Here is a 19,031-nt window from a genome sequence, read left to right on the forward strand (position 1 = left end):
CAGGGGGCACATAGTTGTCATCGTCCTCTTCTTCTTCGTCGTCTTCCATCATAACCCCTATTTCTCTATGCCTCGTCCGAACATTATAGTGTGGCATGAAACCCTTGTAAAGCAGGTGGGTGTGAAGGATTTTCCGGTCAGAGTAATACTTCGTATTTCCACATTTAGTGCATGGACAACACATAAAACCATTCTGCTTGTTTGTCTCAGCCACTTCGAGAAAATTATGCACGCTCTTAATGTACTCGAAGGTGTGTTTGTCACCATACATCCATTGCGGGTTCATCTGCATGCATTATATATAATTATGTGTGTCAAAAGTAAGAAAATCAGACAAATATCTATCTAAAGTAAGAAAATCAGACAAGTATCAGAAAGAAGATAAAAACAAGAGGCTCACCACGGTGGTGCCGGCGACATGATCGGCGGGGGCGATCAACGGCGGTGATAACGGGGACGGGGCGTGACGGACCGCTAAATCTAGACAAATCTCAAAAAAAAATGGAGCTCCGAGGTCGGGCTTCGAGAGGAGAAAGCTTAACTAGTATGGCTCGGGCATTTCATCGAACACCTCATGTGCATAGGACGTGAACTAGAGCACCCAAATGCCCTCTCCTCGCCGGATTGAAAAAACATAGCACTGTGGAGTGCTCTGCCACGGCGATGGGGTATATATATGCAAGTTATTTGTCCCGGTTCGTGGCATGAACCGGGACTAAAGGCCCCCCTTCTGTCCCGGTTCAAGCCACGATCCGGGAACAATGGTTGTGGGCCAGGAGCGAGGCCCATTTGTCACGGTTCGTGCCTGGAACCGGGACAAATGGTTTCATACGAACCGGGACCAATGCCCACAAGGCCCCAGCCGGCCCCCTGGGCTCACAGACCGGGTCTAATACCCCCCATGGGTCCCGGTTCTTGAAGAACCGGGACTAATGGGCTGGCCAGGCCCGAACGATAGCTCTGTTTTCTACTAGCGAATGCACTTTAAAGTAGAAAAAAATATTTCTCTCTTATCACACGGTAATCAAGACCAATAACATTTTACACATAGTCTTCTTAATTACTGCATGCACTTAGCTCATTGGGGGTTGGGTAATTAAAGAGCAGAGAGATGGTGGCTTGCACCATTCCAATGCATTTTTTACTTCACTCCATAAGTTGTCTTAAAATTTCTATATGTACACTTTTCACCGGACGGAGAGAGTATACCATAGTAGTTTCTGCAAATTGGTGTGTATTTCAGCAGACTGGACCACAACCACCCCTCTGTTGCATACCAACCACGTGCGGCGGAGGCTGGATCCCGTGGCGGCGTCCTTACAACGTGGCGACGACCACAACCACTTTTCGCCGGCTAGCACACTGGATCTCACAACGGTTGCCGCGGGCCGACGGGCGACACGGTAAGTTGAAGTGGTTGCGGCATCGGAGGTGAATGAGGCACGAGTCTGGTCGTCGAATTTCACCGGACTCCATCTGATTCGAGCAAGGTGAGGAGGTCGAAGTCGTTGCGGCATCGGACGTGAATGAGGCACGAGTCTGGTCGTCGAATTTCACCGGACTCCATCGGATCCGAGCAAGGTGAGGTTCGTAGGATCTGAGGAGGAGGCGCCGGCTAACGGAGGGAGGAAGCCAGTCATAGTTGCGCTCGGCGACAGCCATAACAGAGAACTTGGGACGGCGGTGTGCACGAGTTTTTGTGGTGGTCGCCAGCGGCGGTGGCACTGCTCATGCGGTTCTCACTTCAAGCACAAGCGGTTGAAAGATGGTGGACTGGCCGCGATGGCTTGCCGGAGAAAATGATCGACCGGAGATTTTTTGTTTTGCAACAAAGGGCATGTTGCAACTGCAACAAGCCTCTTGTGGCAATCTTGTGGCAAAAGGGCCCTGTTTCAGCCTCAAAACAAAAAATCTCGAAAAAAAATGATCATGCAAGAAGATCTCTGTTACGGAAAATACTGTAACACCGCTCTTGTTGCAAAGGTCATTACTGGGTCAGGGCCGGTCCTGGGGAGGGGCGAACGGGTCGGCCGCCCCGGGCCCCCAAAAGCCAGGGCCCCCCCTCCCAGGTATACGTACGTAGGTATACATACAAGCTTCGACAGAAAAAATTCTATCAGCGCCTCGCTCAGCTTCGCGTGCTAGCCTAGGAAAGTAAATACGTTGGGCCTGGCCCATGTTTGCACGTACTCACGTGGAGTCGTGGAGAACTGCAGATCGGAGAGGAAAAGGAATCATTGCCTCGTTGGATTGATTTCCTGTAACTTAGGAATTAGCATCGGTCTTTCCTCAAAAAAAAAAAGATTAGGATCGGTCGTTCCCTGCCTTTTTCCTGTTCCGTTGTTCCTGTTCGTCTAATCTCTTCGACTCTCCTCCTTACGAACGAACGACGTGACGACTGCAGCAGGCCAGCAGCAGGATCTCTCATCTCTTCGACCGAACAAGTATGTCTCCGTGCGCTCTCTTCCCTCGCATGATCTTGGTCCAATTTCTTTTCTTTCTAATCCTGATTCCCAATTTCTCAATCAATGGAACAATTTCTCAATCAATTTCTCTTCTCTCGAATCATTGCACCCACGTTGCCAGATTAGATTGCAGAGAGAAGGTAGTATACCATGCCCTAACAGATTCTCATTATATTACATGATCTTTTGTACTTAATCTAATATTTTAATTAGCTTTGCGCTAATTTTAAAAGTGAATTGTTCCTTTCAATTTCAGCAGGGTCATGTCGAGTACAGGTAGAAAGTATTCATCTGGAAGTCATAAAAGAAAGAAGAAGAAGGAGGCAGGTGAGGAGAAAGAAGCATTGAGCGGATCTCTTTTTAAATATTATAAGAGAGATACGAGCACGCCAAGTAATTCAGACGACTTGGCGATAGTTCTTGCGGGTGACCGGACTGATGGCAATCCGGAAAATGATGGTCATACTCCTACAGAAGGCAATGTTGACGTCAACATGGATGATAGCAATGTGAGTAACCATGAGTCCATATTTAATTCATCTGCGGCAGGATCTACTAGTGTTGATGAGGAACCAATTAGTGTGGATATTTATGGTCCAAGCAATTAGGGTAATCTTGATAACAAAGCGAGGGACATATTAGTGGAAAAGGGGCCTAAAAGGGAAGAAGAAAACACTAAATACCGGATTTTCTTTACTATGCCTGTTACTGTGGCATTAGCTGAAAGAAGTTTTTTGAAGTTGAAGTTGTTGAAGAACTACTTGAGATCTACAATGTCGCAAGAGAGGTTAAATGACTTGGCAACTTTATGCATCCGGGAATTTTTGCTTGATGAAATTGATATTGATATTGTCGTTAGTGATTTTATAACTCAGAATGTTAGGAGAAAATTTTGAAGTTAATATGTAATACATTATCTGATATGCACAATCATTTTGGATGCACTTAATTATTATCTTTAATATAAATTATATGTACATATGATGATTATTAATTAGGCATTTATACCAAGGGCCCTTCGTAGTTTCGCCCCGGGCCCCCAAAATCTCAGGACCGGCCCTGTACCGGGTCCATCCAATGATGAGAGAGGTGATCATTTTTCTCTCAGTTATCCGCCGGTTGGCGTGTAGCATCGCGGTAGCATTTTCAGGGGAAGAAAATTAGTTAGAAGGATCCTTAAAACGTGCGTCAGTAGTTGTAGGATTATTGTGCGTTTGTAACAGGCTAGTATAGGTAAGGGGGCTCGTGCAGTCATGTCGATGAATATTTTTTAGAGGAAATATTTGATATTTTATTCCTAGTACCCAAGCCTCTATTTATGAGGACGATTTTGCGCTGACACTTACCCACTTGTTTGACCGCGACCTGCTAGCTTACCGAGTGCAGGCACGTGTATTTAATTGGGACACCGGCGTGTACAACTACCCGGTAGCTGTAAATTCTCGATCAAAATTTTGTTAACGTGGATCGCGACTCGATGGGCGCCCTTAGCAATTTTTCGTGTGGGCCATACTGTCACGTTGACCTGGCTGTGTACGGTTCCTTCGGTGGTCGCGTGCATGTGTGGCCTGGTTGTTTCTCACGAAGGCCCACGCCGCGGAGGGGCTTGCTGCCGCGGCCAGGTCGCTACAGATCCCCATGGCTATCGCCTGTCGATATACGCCCATGGGCCATGGATCTTCAGGCGCTTTGGCTAGGAGACTAGGACGGTGCAGGCTACCATGGAGGCATAGGGCGATGGTGGGAGGAACAGAGGCAGTAGTGACGGTGGACCTGCTGGCTTACGGTTCATCCTGCTTCTGCCCGGGATTGAGCGTATTTGCGACTTCGCGTCGTCCTTCTGGGGTTCAAGCAGCCGTCATTAATCGGGTGCGTAACCCGGTGCAAGGCGTCCTGTAGCTCGAGGTTCTGCTGCGTTAATGACAGAGGGTGCGTCGATGATCAACTATCCGACGTTCACTCATCGCGACGAGCTTGGCATGCCGGTGGTCGTTCTGCTCGCCATGCAGATCGTGGTTAGTTTGGTCTAGTTGTTTGCTTCTGAGATATTTTTTTCTTTTCTTGCGTGATTATTGAGTGCTACGTGTTTGTTTTCTTATTTTGTGCAGGAGTTATGTTTTTGTAGCATGATCAAAGATTTGCCTGTCGATTCTTCATACCATCGGCGTCGTCGACAACGGCCAGGGCGCAATGGCGGGCTGAAGGGGAGGACACTTGCTGAAGCACAGACTCCGGTGGCGACTACCATGCTACAGAGGCGACCCGTGATGGCGTGAGGCGTCGGCTCTAGCTGCAGGACAGCCTCGTGGTGGCGAAGGAGTCCGCGGACCCGGAGGATGACTTCCCGGCGAGCATCATGGTCGCTATATATGATCGCGGCCAACGACAACGCCTGGCCGTCGCTGCGGGTCTCGAGGAGCTGCTTGGGTGCTACATCGCCCTCAACGCCGTCAAGCACTGTCGCGGCATCGTCGCCGCATTCCGACACACCTAGCTCAAGTACCGGCGTGAAAGTCCATTAGAGACGAAGCGGAGTGTCGCAGCACCAGTCCATGTCGTCAGCAGTCAAGGAGTCCGGCAGGTTCAGATTGAAGGGCAGCTCCACTCGCCCACACCTATCCCCAGGCAGGCTGCGGTTGCGCCGCCGCAACATCAGCACGTCGAGCAAATCATTGGGTCGTCGACCTTGTCGTCAGGCAGTGCGCACATGAACCGCCGCTCGAATCCTGAATATTTACAGGGGAGCCGTCTGTTCATGCCCGACGCGTGTGGTGGTGATCGACTTGGTGGTCCATCTGCGGTTGCGTGACCGCGAGTATTCTCTCTCTGTACCGTAGGGTCCCGTTAGGTCAGTTTGCCTTTCTTTCTTTGTAATCTGGTTCATTTTATGCAGTGCATGCAAGCAGGAAAAAAGGAAAAATGCCTGGACCAAACAGCGAGAGAACAAAACGATCTCCAATATATATGCATGTAGACACATCATCTCCTACTCCCATGCACGTGGTCACATCAACCCCATTCACGCCCAACCAGTGCATGCAGCACTAATTAATCATGTATGGCGGACAAACGTCATTTGACAAAAAAAAAGAGATACAAATTGCTAGGTGCATCCCAAATTAGAATGGCGGCTCCACAATTTTCATCGAGTATCCAAACTATAACTCAAAAAAAAATCCAATCACTTGAGGAAGAAAGAAACACACGACTATATGAAATATCAGAATAAATACTGGACCAACGGATCTAGCTCATGTTAGTGATATTATGCCATACTTGCAAAATGCCTCTTTATTAGCATTAGGATTTGAGAGCACCGGATACATTCATCTCTAGGAAAGAAGTTAATTTTTCTGAACTTGAACTGTTTAAAAATTAAGTTTGTAATTAAATTAATCTATTGGAGCGGCAAGTTGTTTCGAGTTTATATTCCTTTTCTGAGAAAAAAATATGTTTCATAAATCATTGATAATGTTTGAAAAAGAGAATATAACCTGAACCTTTCATAGTAGGCACTTTTAATGAGTAGCATGAAAGATGGTGATAGCATTGACCATCTTTGGTTGGTATTCTTTGACTATATGGATGCAACTGAGAGTGTAACCTTTGGCAATATGAAATATAACATGCATTTGGTCGATTAACCATCTCTTTTGCCACAAACAGAAATATAGCAATCTAGCATTACTATCACGCAGCGCATTTCATACCGACACATCAACGGGGCGCGGCGTGCCGCCGCGCGGGCATAGCTAGTTCACAACTAGACCAGACGTAACCTCCGAGCTAACACAATTCGGACAGACATGTAGCCAAGTTTTACATAACGTGTTCATGCAACCTTCCCTAGTTAATATATGTGTGACTTTATTCGCCGAACGCCGCATCCAGCAACCCAGGGAAGTAGATCCTTCGCCTCTTCAACTAGTTGCCCATTAGAGCAACTCTAGCGGACCCCGCATCCCGCCGGCCCGCAAAACTCATTTGCAGTTCGCGCAAAACTACTTTTACGGGCCGGCGCGGGCTGGCACAGATGCAAACCCCCCAAATGGATCCGTAAAAAAGTATATTTGCGGAATATACTTTTTTACGGGTCGGCTTCTGCGGGTTCTGCTCAGGCACCACCGCGAAGACCCGCAAACAGAAAAACTGTAAATCTCACATTTGACATAGGGTTTGGCAAAAAGTTCAAATTCAAACGACATAAACAGTTTGCGCGCAAATAAAAGTGAAGTTCATTACGCAAAAGAGGGCATGCAAAAGGTTTGCGCCCATGTCCGGCATCATCTTGGGGGTCGATCTTCAATCCGCGCCATGGAGTCCATATTAAAGTTCATCGGCGCCATCGAATCCACCTCCGTCGCTTGTTCCAACTCCCGCACCGAAATCATCCACATTGCCACCATATGGAGCGGAGAAAACATCATCGGAACTGGAACACGGACCGGCCGAGGCTACCATTCTCCTCTTCAAGATCTCTCTCCTTGCCATATCATGAGATGTTTTGGTGAGGTCGTCCATGTCATTGCGGTTCATTGACATGATCTTGTTCTCTTCGGCGAGCAACAATGACATCGATTTGTTTTCGGAGGCGCGTGCTTTTCTCTCCTCAATGGCAGCTTTGCGGAGCCCCTCTTCCTTGAGCATTTGCCATTTTTCTTGGTTCTCTTTTGCCTTCTTCTCGGCCAACTCTTTCTTGATCTCCAATGACTTCAACAACATCAACTTGTTTGATTGCACCATGGCATCAATCTTCTCCCTCAAGCTCGATGCTTCTTACTCTCTCTTGATCTTCTCTCTAGTCTTCTTGTCGTCATCGGGCTTGTGCAAATTTCTTGGGCCATCATCATCTTCATCTTCATCCATGTTTGCAAGTGAGCCTCTCTTTGGTGGGGATTCTCTGTCGATCAACTTTCACTTATCGCACTTTTGGAGCAACTCCCAACAATGCTCTAATTTGAAGAATCTGCCTTCCGAAGCTTCTATGGCCTTGTATCTATATTGAGCAATCTTGTCCTACAAAATGTGAACAAAGTGATGCAATCATTTCCCATGATACATTATGATGATGCACAACTTGAACAAAGGAAAAAACAAAGTCACATAATCGGACTCCACGGTGCCATTTGGAGGTGCATTGCGTACTTGCTCCAACCAAGCTACCCAACGGCTGCACATAGGCTTGATATTCTCCCAACGCCCTTGAAGCGACCGAAATGTGCATGGAGTCCTATTGGGATACTTTTTTATAATGCGGAAGTATTGATCTTCGATCCTTTGCCAATATCTCTTGGCGGTTTGAGAGGCACCCGTGCATGGATCAAGAGACACCGCACTCCATGCTTGGATCAAAGCTTGATCTTCCAAGATCGTGTAGTTCTTTGATCTTCGGCTTTTCCCACTCTTTGCTTGCGATTCCTCAAACGCTTCCGCTTCGATCTCCTCCAATTCGTCCGCACAACCATGACCATCCACGCCGCCGTCCGTTTCATTATAGTCGAATGGTTTGAAAGGGGCTTGTTCAATGTCAACCGCGTTTGTGTCCAACAAGTTCACAAACTCGGTTGTTGCATTGTTCGAACCACCGCTATAGCGAACAATAAAAAGTCACGAGCTATACTTCAAAACTAAAGGTCAGACCCCGCATCCCGCCCCGGCCCGCAAATTTTTTTGTGGGGCACGGCAAATCTTCTCCCCCAACCTCTATCTTCACGGGCTGGGAGGCCGACCCGAGCTGAGCCCCTATCCGGCGCGAGATTTGGCGGGAGGGACATTTCCGCGCGGCCTTTCCCGCTCCCCGCACCCTTCGCCACCATTGCCCCCCCTCCGCAAGCTCCAATTCCTCCTCCCCGGCCATTTCTTCAAAATAAATCCTTCAAAACTAAAGGTCATACTTCAAAGAGCTACATAAATTAAATCTTGTAGCACATACGCCCGTGCATTGCAACAGGGAGAAAAATAATATGTCAGCATTCCCCACATCCCCGCACACACCCTTCCACGTCCTCTATGTGAACACAATGTCCGATCTATATTGTCACTTATCCTCCTTCCTGCCATCGGCGGCCCGTGAGATCTTGATAGTGGTGGGATTGGTCAGCATGGTAGCAACCATCCAACTGGTGTCTTTTTTTTCTCTGGGTCCGCCTCCATTTCGGAGTTATTATTGCGTCCTCATTTGGTTGTTACACGGCGACCTTCGAGGCACGGTTTCTTTGACCACTCTCTTCTACGACAATGTAACCAGATGAATTACTAATGGCAGTGCATAAATTTTGTTTGATTGGCATAATTAGCGCATAGCCAGGCATGAATGTCCCTTCATTATCTGGATTTATTCTCTTCGGCTATTTTTGCGCACACATGCCCACAGTTTTTATTAATTAGAGCAAAACCAGCATATTCTCTTTTATTAGCACATGCTCATAATTTTTTCAATTATAGGCTATAGCCAACCAGCATATTGTATTTTATTGACATGTGCAAGTTGCCTCCAGCAATAATTCGTGGAGTACCACATTCTGCACATGATTCTTGAGACAAATTTTGTATTCTCAGACAACCTTCTTATTTCCAAAGAAGTTAGGAACATATAAAAACAGGAGTGATTTAGTATAAAATTCCAATGTGGGACTGTTCCTATCATAATTGCAAGCTAGTTGAGTAGGCTTCGTCCGTCGACACAATAGGGAAGGTTCATAGTTCAATCCCCTTGTGCCCTTAATTTTTTGTTGCTTGTCAGCGTGACAGGAAAAGAAATTCATGGTAAGCCCAGTTGTGGATAAACAACAAAAAGGAGGAACTACGTGGGGAATGGACGGAACAAAATCTATAAGTATACTTTTTTCTCGGGGCATCTGTGTGGGAGCAACTATATGATGCTAGCTGCGTCAAATAGCGCGCGAAACGCACAACTGATCACGTCTGGACCAGCTATTGGCAAGCACCGAAAGGACCTTTGTTTGCAAGACACGAGTAATAATCCAAAAAATGAAGGGTTGAACAATCGAACACATGACCTTAAATACTCGACCACGCGCTGCTGGCCACGGCAACAAACACCTACTGCTATCCAATGGCCAGCGTGAATATTTAAGAACAATCTACAACGTCATATTTATAATTTTTTTAATATAAATAGCCGAATAATATTGGAAAAGTGAACTTTTTTTGAAATTACAAACAATGTATTTAATATCCCTCCATTTTGAGGAAAAAAATATGAACAAAATTTGAAAAAAAAAACTCATTTTCCGAAGACATGAACCTTTTATGAAAACACACGCATTTTTTGAGGTAGTGACCGGATTCTAAAAATGGAACATGTTTTGAACATTCAGAACAGTTTTATAAAATGTGTTTTTAAGCGCGAACAATATATTGAATTTGTCTACATTTTATAAAACATGAATATTTTATGAATTTGCAATATTTCTAAAAATATATTTTTGTTGAAAATCCAAACAACTTTGGAAAACACAAACATCTTTTGGAAAAAAATTGAATATGTCCGGAATTTCCAAAAAATCCAGACAAGAAAAATATATTTTTATCAACATTAATAAAACGGGAGCACAATATTGTAATTCTGAAATTTTTCTAAAATTTTAGAAAAAAACCTGCAATTTTTTTCAAAAAAAATATTTAAAAAATAAAGTAAAAAGTAAATTGGAAGGAAACACTAAACGGGCCGGCACATTTTGTTTTTTTATTATGAAAGACAGAATATTCCTGAAAAAGTGAACATTTTTTGAAATTACAAACAATATTTTTAATATTCCGTCCATTTTGAGAAAGAAAACATGAACACAATTTGAAACGGCAGCATTTTCTGAAGACATGAAACTTTTATGAAAACACAAACATTTTTTGAAGTAGTGACCGACTTAAAAATGGAATATGTTTTGAACATTCAGAACAATTTTATAAAATGTGTTTTTGAACGCGAACAATATTTTGAATTTGTGAACATTTTAGTAAAACATGCATATTTTGCCAATTCGGAATATTTTCTAAAATATTTTTTTTTGAAAATCCAAACAGTTTTGGGAAACACAAGCATTTTTTGGGAAAAAAATGAATATGTCCGGAATTTCAAAAAAAGTCAGAACGAGAAAAAAATATTTTTTCCAAACATTTATAAAAACGGGTACACAATATTGTAATTCTGAACATTCGAAAATTTTAACAAAGAATAAAATTCAGAAATTTTTAAAAGTTTTAGCTACAAAATAAAGTAAAATTAAATTGGAAGGAAAACGAAACGGGCCGGCACAGTTTTGGGCGGCCTGTGCTAACCTCTGACTATCTGCCACATTGGGCTTCAAATAAAGTTTTTGCAGCTTCATGATCTGGCAAATAAGTGGGCTGGCTTGGCTGGGCCATAGAGTGTGCGGCCCAAGTACGAAAATCTAGAGTGCTTAAATAAAAAACAAAAGGACGCATAAAAATTTAGTATCACCTCGATAGAAAAATAAATTTCGACGGTGAACGGATGAAAAAATTAGAGAAACGCATCTTTCTTTATTAGTAGGTATAGATATAGATATAGATTAGGTTCGGTCGGCCGGCCCAAATTTCAGCCAACCGCACACTAGCCGTCGGATTGCCCCCTTCCTAGCCATTGGATGCAGCCCCGAATTGGTCTTCTTCCACCTCATTAGGTCAAACTGTCGTGCGCCCCCTCCTTTCTTTCCACTGCCCATGGCCGCCGATCTCCAGCGTGACAACCACCTCGCCTTCCTGTTGCAGCACTGCCGCGTGTGCAGCCGCACTGCCGGCTTGTCGCCTCGCCCCGTGCGGCAGTCGGAATTGCAGCACGGCTGCCTGTGAAGATTCAGCTTTTGTCGTTCTACATCTCTTCATCGGCTGGTTCCAACATGTGGGCGTCGTAGTTGCAGCAACCCCGCCGTCGCCACCTCTGCTTGCTGCTGACGGCATCTTCCACCACCATGTTTGGCAAAAAAACTTAATAACAAAAACAAGATTTCGCTGGTGGTAGCAAAAAACAAAAATTGTTCTAGCAAAAATGCGTCGCTGCAGATGGTCGCAGACAAGAAAATCTCGCCAGATCCAGCAATTTTTTACCTGTTGTAGCACAACAAAAAGACTGTACCAGCAAAACGACTTGTCGGTCGTCCGGTTCCAGCACTGGTTGTGCATGGATGCAGCTTTTACCTGACCGGTTCGAGCAAACAAACTCGACGGTTGCAACACCGGAGGCCGCTATCTCCACATCTACGGCTGTTGGTTGCAGCTTTTCGCTGGCCCGGTTCCAGCAAAAATAACTCACCGTAGAAGCACTGCATGCTACCTTCTCCATCACCGGTGCCTGCTGGTTGCTAGCGCCGGTGGAATGGTGTTGGTCGCAACACCACCATGGTTGTTTCAGCTGCTGCCTCACAACTCGTCGCAACACGGGGTGAGGAGCGCGACGCCGAAGACCTCGCCGTAGATCAGGGGCAAGATGGGGGCGGCAGCAACCACACAGTCTCTCTCGCATGGGTAAGAAGGGGTGGAGCCAGAGAGAAGGAAAAGAAATTGTGATGCGGGAGGAGGAAGATGCACTAGTAGAAAAACACCTATTAGTCCCGGTTCGTAAGGGCCTTTAGTCCCGGTTCATGAACCGAGACTAATGGGTCGTTACTAATACCTCCACCCATTAGTCCCGGTTCAAACACGAACCGGGACCAATGTGCCTCCACGTGGCCCTGTGTGCCGAGCCCAGTCTGGGGGCCTTTGGTCCCGGTTGGTGGCTCCAACTGGGACCAAAAGGCATCCACGCGTCTGCATTCCAGTGGCTGGGGTTTTTTTTGAAAGGAGGGGGGTTGGGGGTTAATTTAGGTGTTTCATATATTGTGTTAGCTAGCTAATTAATAGAGAGAAGTGTCCTCTCTTATGTCCGTGCTTGGTGGACGCTACGTACTATATATACATAAGTGATCGAGAGAACCATTCAGTACAGAAGTTCGTCATGCATACCGAGAGAAGTGATCGATCGACCTCTCCTTCTCCAAGAGATTGGTCGAACAACAAGTTTTCGTATCATGTATCCGACGCTACTGGCTACATACATGTACAATATGTATAAGATCTCTTAATTACACAAACCCCTAGCATTTGAAATCAATTTCCACATGGTATTCTCCGGCTTTACTGATGACGTGTTCAAGAAAGAATCCCGCCAATTCCTCTTGAATTGCTTTCATGCGATCTGGTTCTAGGAGTTCATCCCGCATCTGCCACGTCTAATTTGAAGAAGGGGGTTAATTAATACATATATATGAATAAAACTCAACAGAAATGATGGTGTAATAAAATGAAATTGTGAATATTATTGCTTACGCACTTCATATTGTCTTCTAGAGTAGCCTCGCTTGTTTTTCAAAGTCGCGGTGTGGATGAACTCGCACACGTAGTATCCACAGAAATCATTCCCTTCCTCCTGCCACAAGCACTTTACGAGAAATAGAGGTCAATCAAACTGATAATGAAGCATTATAAATGGCATTGATGAAAGTATAGCTATAGAATCAACGGGAGATGCGCGCAACTAGCTAGCCAGTAGTACTTACTTTCGGGTATGTATATCGCAGCTCCTTCGGCAGTCCCGGAGCTTCTGCGGTGAACTGTTTCCAAACCCTGCAAGACAAAGAAAATAATTATTATTACTTGAGATATCAGGAAATGAACAAAAAGTTGCCGATATGGTGCGATAATGATCGATTGAACTTACTTGCTGAGCATTTCAGTGATGTCCGCATAGGTTTTGGGATCTTTCCGTCTCGAGTCTAAGACGGTTACTAGTCCATGCCCAAGCTTAATCTCCAGAAGAATATAGTGGTACCTGTGCACGCATGCATAACTCATCAATTACATTACTATAACCTCGCTTGAGTAATAAGGGAAAGCGAATATGCACACGACAGTAACACTCACGGGCCGTTGTAAGGAAAGAGTATGGTATGTTTGTTTTGATTTTTGATCAACGATTGTAGCAAGTTGTCCTCGGCCTCTTTGACGTTCTTTTCAACCAGAAATACATCTATGATATTTGTGTTAATGAACCCAATATCATAAATTTCTTGTTTTTTACACTCGACGATCTTCAATCTGCATAATATATTGAGGATAATTAATTATAAATACATGCAATGAACGAGCCGAGCTATATATAGAGACTTAATGATAGAAATAGTACTTACAGGCAGTAGCAAAAGACCATTAATTTATCGAGGGCCTTTTGATTGAAGAACTCGAAGAACTCCTCAAATGGAACACACAACAGATCATTTGAAACGAGGTCGTGCTCCTCTTTAATGTTCAGATACAAACTGTTCGTTCCCTCAGACTCTCTGCAGGTTTTCATATACCAACTATGAAATCTTCGCATCATTGTTGTCAGAGATTTTTCATCTTTGACGAGAGGCTTCCCGTACTCGTATCTGTGTTCGTCCACCTCCATGAAATCAGGAAGTGCATCGTCAGGCAGGTAATCTTCAAGATTGCCATAACCGGGCACCGTCCCCGGAGCATTAGACACATTAAGCGGGGGGCACGATTGTTGTGCTTGTTCGCCGAGCTGGGCAATTTTTTTCCCCTTTGCTCATTCTTTTAACCTTTTATCACTGACAGTAGTTCCCGACCGCTTGGCTTGGAGATATGTCTGTTCAGTAATGCGCTCATAGTTGGTTCTCGGCGGAGACTTTGGTGGTTTCCTCAGGGCATCGATAGTGCGCTTTGCTTTCACCGGATCTACCTTCTCCTCCGGAGGTGGATGTCTCTTTGCTTTCACCCCTTCAAAGAAGTCCTTCACGTGGGTCCGCGCAATCGTATTGTTTTCCTCCTCGGACCTCTCGTACGGTAACTTCTCTAGAGGCTTGAGAGATGATGGATCGTATTTCTATTGCCTCCCGCCTCTGGTTGTGCTGCTAGACACCGGAGCAGACGGAGCGACTGCGGCGTCTGTCTTCTTTCGTGCTTGCTTACGAGGCGGAGGAGAAGGAGTACAACGCGGCGGAGCAGCCGGGGCAGCGGCGGGTCTCTTTCGCCCTTGCTGGCGAGGCAGAGAAGGAGGAGGCTGCTGGCTGCTCGGGAGCGCCGATGCAGGCGGAGAAGGAGGCGGAGTGCCGCCACGCGCCGGAGAAGGAGGCGGAGTGCCGCCACGCGTGCCCTGATCGTCACTCGCCGGAGGAGGAGGCGGTGGAGGAGGTGAAGTGCCCTGACTCGCCGGAGAAGGAGGAGGAGGCGGAGGCATCCATTTCGAAAGGTTGATGAGCTCCTTCCGCCATAGGCATGGAGTCTTCAGAGCAGAATCCAGCCTAGTCTCCCCTTCACCGGTAGGGTGGTCAAGCGGGAGGTCCTCAAATCCCTTCGTTATTTCATCCACCATCACCTTAGCATATCCTTCTAGAATCGGCTGGCAGTGATAAGTTGTGTCGGGTCCACTAGGATAAACTTGGCCAACAGCCGCCTTGACCTTCAAAGTCATCCATCGCGCCATAATGTGGCAACTTTGAGACTCCGTGATACCATCCACGGGATAGCTGGCAGGAGCCGTCAAGACATGCTCCGGCTGAAGCAGCTCGGTGGAAGCCACGCTGCTTCTCCGCTGAGATGGCGGGGTAGCTTCGGGGGAAGCTTCGGCAGGTCGTTTGTTGCGATCTGCTGCTTCTCGTTCCTCTTCTCGATCCTCTAGCCCCATTACCCTTCCAGGCAGCGCCTGCAGTTGGTCCTGCTCCAGTTTCTTCCTCCTCTCATGGGTTTTGTAACCCCCTGCGTCCGGAAAACCAACCTTCCACAGAATGGAGCCTGGCGTGCCTCGTGTCCGTCCAGGGTGCTCAGGATTCCCAAGGGCCATTGTGAGCTCATCCTTCTCCCTGTTTGGAAGGAACGTCCCTCGCTGCGCTGCAGTGATATAGTGTCGAAGGTTCTTGACTGGTATTTCTAGTTGCTCGTCCGTCCACTGGCACTTCCCTGGTACAGGGTCCAAGGTTCCACCAGCCCCGAAGAACCAGGTCCGGCAACGGTGTGGCCAGTACATTGTCTCTGGTTCGATCCCTTTTTCAAGCAGATCATGCTCAGGCTTGGTCCACTTAGTTCGGGCTTTGAGGTAGCCACCTGACCCCGTGCGATGGTGAAGCTTCTTCTTCGCAGCATTTTCCTTGTTTCCCGCCGACATCTTCTTACTCTTTTCTGATGTCTTGTGGGCCACAAATGCGGGCCAGTGATCTTTGATCTTCTCATATTTGCCGATGAATTATGGTGTCTTTTTTTCGACAAACTGGTTCAGCTCTTTCCTCCACCTCCTCATTAGGGTTCCATCTTCTTAAGAGCACAAGACTTGATTAATTGCTCTTTAACTGGATTCTCCGGATCCTCCTCTGGCGGTAGGGTGAAATTTGCCTTCAGCTCAGTCCAAAGATCTTCTTTCTGCATATCATTGACATAAGACACCTCAGGGTCTTCCTCCTTAGGCTTATACCATTGTTAGATGCTGATCGGGATCTTGTCCCTAACAAGAACCCCGCGCTGAGCAGAAAATGCCTTCCTTGTCCGGATGGGTTCAATCGGTTCGCCGTCGGGCGCGATTTCTATGATCTCAAACTTTTCATCCGAGCTCAACTTTTTCTTCGGGCCTCATCTCCTTACTGAAGTTGTGCTCGATCCGGAGGGCTAGAAATTATAAGGAAGAAAGACGAGAGTAATTAATATGTGTACATATACCAAAACAATGGAAGCATCAATTAACTAGTCAGCACGGGCTTAACTAGTATATATATACCTGGCCGGACTCGGTTCGGTCACCGGAGCAGTCAGCACGGTCTCCTTCTTGTACCTCCATTGTGTCACCGGGGCCATCATGAACATAGTCCTCTTCTTGTACCGGCATTAATGGGCCGAAGCCATCATGAACATAGCCCTGTTCTTCATCCAGCTGACCATCGGTGTCGAGGAGAAATGACGCAACATCATCACTTCCATTTGCGATTATCTCCCCCAACATCGCTTCTGTTTCTTCGTCTCGGGAGTGCTCCATAGTTTCTGCAAATATTTACAACATGCCAATTATTATTCAAACATGGTACAAATGGATATATATATATATATATATATATATATATATATATATATATATATATATATATATATATATATATATATATATATATATATTAGTGTCAAACGTAGAACTAGCTAGCTAATCACAATAAGGAATCATGTTAGTGGCCTCGACGCTGCTTCTCTAGGGTTTGGGGTCGCCTCGACACAACGCTTCAAGGCTTTGGGGTGGCCTCGACGACAACGCTCTTTTAACTTGGTAAATTTGGGTGGCCTTGAGAGAGTTAATTTGTCGGGTAGGGGCGCGGCGGGAGGGGGTAGGAGACCAACATCGTTTTCTCTCTAGGGTTTGGGTGTCCTCGAGAGTTTTGGTCGAGCAAGAGGGCCGAGGGCCGGGGGGTGCTGCCGTTGTATAAGTTATCACGGTCGAGAGGGGGTATATATATCGACCGCCCCTCATGTCGAAGTTATCTAGAGGGGGTTATATCGACAACGACGTGACATACATATACATGGAAAAATAATGTTATCGGGGAGGGGGTATCGGTACCACCCCCTCGTGTTGAAGTTTCTTCTTTCTCCTCTATTCCTTTCTTTCTTCTTCTACTCTTCTTTCTCTTCTTCTCCCTCGAGAAAGGAAAATAATTAAGGAAAAGGAAGAAAAGAGGAAGAAAGAAGAAGGAAGAAGAAGAAGAAGAAAAAGAAGAAGAAAAAGAGGAGAAGAAGAAAGGAATAGAGGAGAAGAAGAAAAAATAGAATTTCTTTTCTTCTATTTTTTCTTCTTCTCCTCTATTCCTTTATTCTTCTCCTCTTATTTTTCTTCTTTTTCCTCTTCTTATTTATTTCTCCTCTTCTTCCTCTCTTCTTTTTCTCCTTTCTTCCTCTTCTTATTTTCCTTTTTCCTCTCATTCTTTTTCTTCTTCTTCTTCCTTCTTCCTTCTTCCTTCCTTCTTCCTCTTTTCTTCCTTTTCCTTATTTTACTTTCTCCTCTACACTAACCTAAAATGCACTAACCTAAAATCGATATCTACTAACAACCTAAATATAAAATTAATACATATATGAAAAAACATATATAAACAAAAAAATGCTATGAACATTATATTCATACATACATATATAGCCACATCCATTCATCATATATATAGCTACCACATACATATATACATTATATATATGAAAAAATGCAATGAACAAAAAAAATACACTTATGAAAAAAAATACTATGAACATGTACACATATATACACATAAAAACACATATACACAAAAAAATGCAAAAAAAATACATATATACTTGCATATATGTATAAATTTTTGCATATATAAACTTCTGCATATATAAAAAAAGAGGAAAGGGCGCCGGCGGCCGGACCGAAGGCGGCGGCGTGTGGTCGGGGCGACGGCGACGGGGTTGGGAAAGGGGCGGCGCGCGCGGCGACAGCGACGGGGTCGGGGAAGGGGCGGCGCGCGCGGCGACGACGACGGGGTCGGGGAAGGGGCGGCACGCGCGGCGACGGCGACGGGGTCGGGGAACGGCCGGTGGCGCGCGGGGCGACGACGATGGTGTCGGGGCAGTGGCTCGGCGGCGGCGACGGCGAGCTGGACCAGCCTGACGGCGTCGGGGCAGGGCTCGGTGGCGACGGCGACGAGGAGCAGAGGCGTCAGGGCGAGAAGAAAGAGATGGATTTTGGCGAAAACTGCTAAGTCCTGTATATATAGCAAGAGCATTGGTCCCGGTTGGTGGCTCCAACCGGGACTAATGCCCCCTTTAGTCCCGGTTGAAGCCACCAACCGAGACCAAAGGCCTCTTTTCAGCAGCCCAAAGGGCGGGAAGCGGCGGCCTTTGGTCCCGGTTGGAGGCACCAACCGGGACTAAAGGGTGGGCATTGGTACCGGTTGGGGCCACGAACCGGTACCAATACACCCCCTTTAGTCCCGGTTGGAGCCACCAACCGGGACCAAAGGCCCCTGTGCTGCCCGCGTCGCGGCCAAAGTTTAGTCCCACCTCGCTAGTTGAGAGGGGCACGCAGTGGTTTATAAGCCCCACTACCGCACCCCTCTCGAGCTCCTCTCCACTGCAGGCTTACGGGCCTACTTGCTACTGCTTTGCCTGATGGGCCTTCTGGGCCTACTGCAGGCCTGAATCCTGGCCCATAGTAGGGTTTCAAGTCGTATTCAGGCCGTGGGGGGCCAGTAGGAGGCACTTTTTTTGTCTTTTTGTTTTTCTTACATATTGTTGCTATTTTTATTTTTTTCCAGTTTTTTTGTTTTGTTTTCTGCATTATTTATTTTCTTTTGTTTTTTGCTTTATTTTTTAATTCTTTTTGCTTTTAGTTGTAGGAAAATTATAAACTTTATGTTAGTGCCATTACTTTTCAAATTTGAAAACACTTTTTTTTCTTTCTTGCTTTATTTATTTTATTTTGTTTCTACTTACAATAAAATACTTATTGTTGTTTTTTTGTTTTGTTTTCTGCATTATTTATTTTCTTTTGTTTTTTGC

Source organism: Triticum dicoccoides, chromosome 4B (assembly GCF_002162155.2).
Source record: "Triticum dicoccoides isolate Atlit2015 ecotype Zavitan chromosome 4B, WEW_v2.0, whole genome shotgun sequence".
Classification (NCBI taxonomy): Eukaryota; Viridiplantae; Streptophyta; class Magnoliopsida; order Poales; family Poaceae; genus Triticum; species Triticum dicoccoides.